Source organism: Aegilops tauschii, chromosome 7 (genome assembly GCF_002575655.3).
Source record: "Aegilops tauschii subsp. strangulata cultivar AL8/78 chromosome 7, Aet v6.0, whole genome shotgun sequence".
Lineage (NCBI taxonomy): Eukaryota > Viridiplantae > Streptophyta > Magnoliopsida > Poales > Poaceae > Aegilops > Aegilops tauschii.
In genome coordinates this window covers 85,027,498-85,033,947 of record NC_053041.3, presented here as the reverse complement: position 1 = coordinate 85,033,947, position 6,450 = coordinate 85,027,498, and positions in this window count along the sequence as shown.

Here is a 6,450-nt window from a genome sequence, read left to right as displayed (position 1 = left end):
ACATGTTGTAAAGAATAAAAGTGTAAGACAGACATACTCTGCAAAACTATGCATCCGGACTGTTCAAAAAGTTGGATGTTGTACAGTTACAGATTCGTAGTACCATTCATTGCCGGTTCATTTGTGCGATCAATTTGGCAATAGATTCCTCTGACTGAGATGTTCATGCTGGTGGACTGGGAACAGGGATCTCAATGTGTTCTTTTGGGTCTTTTTGCTGTTTGGTTATTCACTCATTAGCATTGCTTTTTGAGTTCCTCACTTGGATCATGTGGTATTTAGTCAAGCAGCAAGAAAAAAGGAGGTCCCTCCCGTCCCTCGTGTCGCCCCTAGGGCGACTCAGGGGAGTCTAGGGTTTTCCCCCGCCGCCTCCCCCCACCTCCCCCACCCCCTCGCCGCCACCGGAGACGACCGCCGGGAAAGCCCGCGCGGGCGCCAGGGAAGGTGGCGGCGGGGTCTTCGGCGCTTCTTCTTCACGGACGCCATCGGATCCAGTGCGGCGTGCCTGAGGGTTCGGCCGTGAGGACGGCGAGCCGCAGGCGTGCCAGATCTGGAGGTATTGCCCCCTTCCCTTCCATTTATCCCTTCCCAGTCCCCGGTTTGGTTTGGATCTTGCCGGATCCACCTCCGGTGTGTTCTGGTGGAGCAGATCGATGTCCGGGGGAAACCTTGGCCGCCTTGGCTGGACGGCAGCGGCGATGCCGCTTTTTGGCGCCGCTTTCCTCCTTGGGGGCGCTGCTGAGGGCACCATCTCTCCACTCCGACCCATGTCCGGGTGAAAGCCCGAGATCCGATGCGGATCGGGCGTCGGCGGCGCCCAGTGCACCATAACCTTCCTGGAGGCGACGCCAAGGACATTGGGATCGGATGGAAGGGTCTGCAGGTGAGGGGTGGGGATGTGCTGCCTCCCTTTCGGTGGAGCGGTGTTTCTTTCTATATATTCTTGGCGGCGGCTCTTGGCGGCATGGAGCAGCGGATGCTTGGCGTCAGATGTGTGGTGACTGACACGCGCAGGAGGTCGACGCTGTCTGGCGTCGTGGTGGCGTCGGCAGCAGTGAAGCTGGGCAAGGCCGATGCAACAGTACAGCTCTGAAGATGGATATGTGGCAGGTGGCTGTGGCGGCCTCATACCCGGAAGGCGTCCTGGTTGAGGAGCACGCCGGACTGGTGGGTGCCCATACCCGACAGGCGTCCTGGTTGGGACCTCAGGTCTTAGATGTTAGGTTTGGCTGCGAGGTCTGTTTGGTATTAGGCCTAGACCATCAGCGCCCCTTCATCAGTTAGATAGGAGTAGCGACAGAGGTTGCGAAGATGGTGGCTTTGGTCTTACTGTTGTACGACTTTATAAAGTCTTGTGTTAATAATTAATAAATTGGCCGTATGCATCGTCCAGATGTAGAGGCCGAGGGTATTCCTCTTTTTCTAAAAAAAAACTTGGATCATGTGTTCCACCAAGATAACCTTTCAAGATGGAAACGTCTCAGCGACCATAAGCCAACCTGCGAGAAGGACGCGAACCCAACCAAAGGGGTAGCTGCCTCTGTTCTAGTAACTGCCAATAGCTGCAGGAACAGAGTTTTGTGGGTTGATTTGCTCTAACGCCATGGATGGAGAAGGCACTAGCGTGGGACAGCACGTCCAGTGGCAGTGAGTGAGTTGACTCCAAAGGAGCAAACTGGGTTAGTCACCTGATCCACCCTACTACAAGACTTGTTGAGCGTACCGAATGCCACCCTGGACAAGCCGCGTGTTATCACAGCTCGTACAGGAAGGTGTGACTTGGAAAGATACTACAAAAAGTAGTAGCACAGTAGCTCGTTGGAGAGTCCTAAATCACACGAGCTACCATGGTTTCCAAGTTTTTAAGACAAACAAAAATTCATGAATCCCCTTGTTTTTGTCCAAAAAGTAAAAAAAAAAAAGCCAAGTAAATCTGAACTACAAGAAATATGTACTTTGTTGTGATAATTTTACCAATATGAATTTTTCAAACCTAATATCTTGCAGGTTTCAAGGGCTCCTTTGCAGCACCTTATATTGGGGGGCATTCATCACCGATCAATCGTCTATGCAGTTGCAGAGACAGACAATTATGTGAATCTGGAGGTATGTATATTTCTCTTCTCTGAACTTCGGTGCTAAACCGCCGATGTCGCTCGACCGTGTTGTTGCTGCCGGCCACCGGTGGCAGTGGTCGGAGGGGGTAGGGAGGGTAAGTGCAACGGCAAGAGCCATCAATGGAGAATTGGAGGGGACAAATCTCCCCTCCATGATATTCAGATCAGGAGGTTTTTTTCATCTCCCGTGGAGCGCCTCTACCTAGGATGCTTCTCACTAAATTATTCATAGAAAATAATAATGAAAAAGCTTAAATGAATAACATGACCATTTTTTTTAATTCTAGCTACTCATGCATGTTACAAATGGTATGTACTAATATAAAGTGAAAAAACACCGCCACCGCATCCTAAATCTGAAGAAAATTTTGACCAAGGATGAGCACCAACGACAAGAGTGAAAGAGAGAGTGGTGTAGAGTATTTGAGAAACAAACTACTTGTTGGCAACTCAACATTTAAAAAATATTTGTGTAGTTACACCTAAACTTGGTATTCTTGCACTTGGGAAAACTTTATGAAGTTATTTGTTAGGTTTATACACTCTAGTACACTCTACAGAGTTCAGTACATATATAAGATTGTTGGGGATAAAGACACATAAATACACTATAATAGCACAATACTACATGGTATTTTTGGTTTGCTTAGATTAGGGGTAAAATCCATTGTAACAAAGTAGTTTATTAAACAACTTCCACTGAATTAAAAAGACATGTTTTATGATGAATATAGTTGTAGCATAGCTCAAAAAAATGTTTACATGCATAGCTATTATAACCATTCGACACATATGTATATATATATACTCTAGAGAGTATGATTATATTATTGGTTTTAATAGATATATCTAACATAATATTTAAGATGATATATTAAAGGATATATGACATACATTTAGTTAATATGAGTTAATATAAAGTAAAAATGTTTGTTATAAATAAGTGTGAGCAAATATTTTTAAATAATTTAGTAGACTATAGACAAAAAACTGCATGTGGCACAAAACGCGCTCTCATGACATCCTTCATTTGATTTCATGTTGTGATGTGTGGTTCACCTCTTGCCGCTCGACCCTCAATGACTTGCTCCCACCAAATGAGGACATAGTCTTGGAACTCAAGAGATGCCATGACGATCTTCTTCTCTTCTTCGTAGTTGTGCAAACGGAAGATCTTGTCGACTTTCAATGCCCATGAAAGGTACTCTTCGGGATCGTTGCTTCCGGAGAACTTAGGCATGGTGAACTTGAGCTTGCCGTAGAGTTGCTCTTCATTGTGTTGGGGTCGATGGTGATGATGAGGACGTTCTTGCCGTGGATGAGGGTCTTGAGCCACTTGCTCCTCGTGCTCCGCTTGATTAGCTTGACGTTAAGGGCGTGGAATTCTTGCATGGTTCATCATCTCTTGAAGCTCATCAAGACGTGCAGCTTATTCTTAGTGCTCACAGCGAAGGGCCTCTTCTTATAGACGTACTTGGTGGTATCGCGCATTGACGGCTTGAGTTGATTCTCGTAGAGCTTGTTGGGCCTTCAAGTGCTTGTTCCTCACAACGTTGTTTCTCTTGTTGAAGGGCATCACCATCTTGTTGTTCTTGTCGATCTTGGCGTATTGGAGCTTGCTCTTGGACCAGAGGTTCATTGACTTGATGACGTTGTCGTTCACGTGCCCGGAGACGGTCTTGTAAACCATTGCCATTTAATGGGTTTCGTGGGGTGTGATGATCGTCATGGTCTTGGCGACGATGCGAACGAGCTCGAGGAGGACTTGCATCCAAAGAAGAGTGCAAAGAATGTCGACTTGAGTGGCTCCGTCTTGAATATGTCGAAGATGTGGAAGAACGGTTGACCAACAAGGCACGAATCTCATCCATCTTTGCATCGTTCTCTTCTTTTTGCGTGGCAAGCTTGTTGTCGAGGTAGTCTCTTGTACATTGCTCGGATTGTCGCAAGTCGGAAGCGAGTAGGTCGATGCGGTCGCTCAAATCTTCTTGTTCTTGATGCAAAGCTCTTTGTGTGCCGAAGAGGTGGTCCTTGGTGACGTAGTTGTTCGGATCGTCATCTTGCTCAATGAAGAGTGGGTTCGAAGAAGTAGTTGGCCTATCCATCATCACAAGCAAATATGTGAGTGGAAGAAAGGAAAGAACTATACCAAATGTACCTTAACCGATATTGAGAGTGGATCAATGATCACTCGATAGTGTAGTAAGGAAATAGCACAATTGGTACCGTATCTCGTCAATTTTTCACACCTACACAAATAAAGCATTTGGTGGAGCTTGGTGAGGATGGTGACACAAAATTTATGCGAATGTTCGCAAGACTCAATAATGTTGAAAAAGATTCGCAAATTCAAAAATGCAACAAGTAGACCAATATCAATATGTGGCACACGGAAACACACTAACGGATAGATAAATGGGGTTGTGCAACCAAGGAACGAGCTCAAAATGTGGAATCCACGGAAAATGCTCTTGTTGCACAATACTAGAGAGACGCTAGCACGATTGCTCAATAGGCAGATATATATGAGACTTGTGCACAACCTACAAAGCAAAAATGCAACGACTTCTATCCCAATTATGCTATATGTATAATGTTTCGGTGATATGATCCAATATGATCGAGTATGGCAATCTTAATATAGTATGATGCTATGGTTCTTGCTTAAAAACTTTTTGCTTATCTTTCTCTTTTGCTTAAAAGCTTGTTGGCTCTTTCTCTTTTGAGCTCTTTCTTTGACCTCTTATGCAAAACTTCATGAACCAAGATAGCAATTGTGTATATGTGATGACAACCTTATGACACAAGAGATGATATCAAGATGAGATGGTATGTATGCAATGGGAATGAGTATCCCTAATGTGTGCAAGTAACGTTGCCGGCAATACTCAATGGCTAGGTGTGTCGTTCCCAAACGTTTACCTTACCGTTATGTGGTCCTCAACCACACGTTTAGAATACCTCAACTACAAAGTATAGTTCAGTGCTGAAAGAAGGATGGTTCCCATGGACTATGTTTTGCAGATCATCATACTGTGGAGCTGCCGCCACGTGACGGAGGCGGGGCTGGTGGCGCTGGTGAACAAATGCCCAGGACGGGAGTGCATCAACGTCAGCGGGATGCGGGTATCGCCAGAGAGCTTTGCGGGCCTGCAGTCCATCAGCCCCGCCTTGCGGATTAGGTCCATCCCGCAGATCCTCAACGCTGACGTGCAGGTCGCCTGAAAGAAAAAGAAGATACCACCGCTATATACCGCAGTCCATCGCTCAATGAAAATTACTATTGAAAGAAAAGGTGAGAATCAAGTGCTCTATGCTATTCTTGATTCATATTGTGTTGATAGTGTTGTGCATATGTTGACTTGTACATGTTGTAAAGAATAAAAGTGTAAGACATTAGAAACCCCAGCCCCCGCGTCGCTCCGCTCGGGGCGACTCGGGCGGCGACGAATCCCTAGCGCGCGCCGCTGCCCCCTGCTAGCTCCCCCCTCGCCGCCAACAGAGTAGGTCTCCGGGCAAGCCAGTGCGGCCGACGAGGACGGTGGCGGTGAGGATCTGCTTCTCGGCCTCCGTGCGGAGAGCCCCGGACGCCGAGGCGGCGACCTCGGAAGGAGAGGCGACGGCTGGCTCTCCGGCGAGCAGTGGTCGCGGGTGCTGCTCCCCCCCCTTGGCCGCGCGGGCGGCATGGTGGCGGCGGTCGTTTGGTGGCTGGTCTTCGCATGCGGTCTTCCTCCCGGCGGACGGCGCCAGATCTGCAGGTCTTTCCCTCCCCCCTCCCATAGCACCTCCCACGCCGGCGTTGCTGGTCCTTGGCGGTCTCTGGTCGCCGGATCTTGTGCGTTTGGGGTGCGGGAGTGGCGGCAGTCCGGGAGAAATCCTTGGCCGGTGTGGCCCGGCCACGAAGGTGACGACATCAACTGGTGGCGTGCCCCTCCCTGGAGGTTCCCTCGAGGTTCTGTTCCCCTCCGCCCTCTCGCCCCGGGTGAAAACCTCATCCTTTTGGATGGGGCGGCAGCGGTGCTCTTCGCCGTCACCTTCCTGGAGGTGTCACTCTGGAGGTTCGAGAGCTGCGAGGGCATTCTGGTTTGGGGATTGGGGGATTGATGGTCGCGTGGTCCGATTTGTCACATCGGTGCTGGTCTTCAGCGGGTGATTGGCAATCCCGCAGCTTCTTAGGTCGTCCCCTATTTTCGTCGTGCTAGTCTACTCGCCGTTGGGTCGGCGCCCTTTGTTCAGGGAGGGGAGTGGATAGGGTTCCATCCCTCTTCTTCAGCTGCACATTGATGACTGGCTGATCGCGGTGCCGCTCTTTGCAGGCTTGTCCTTTATCTCA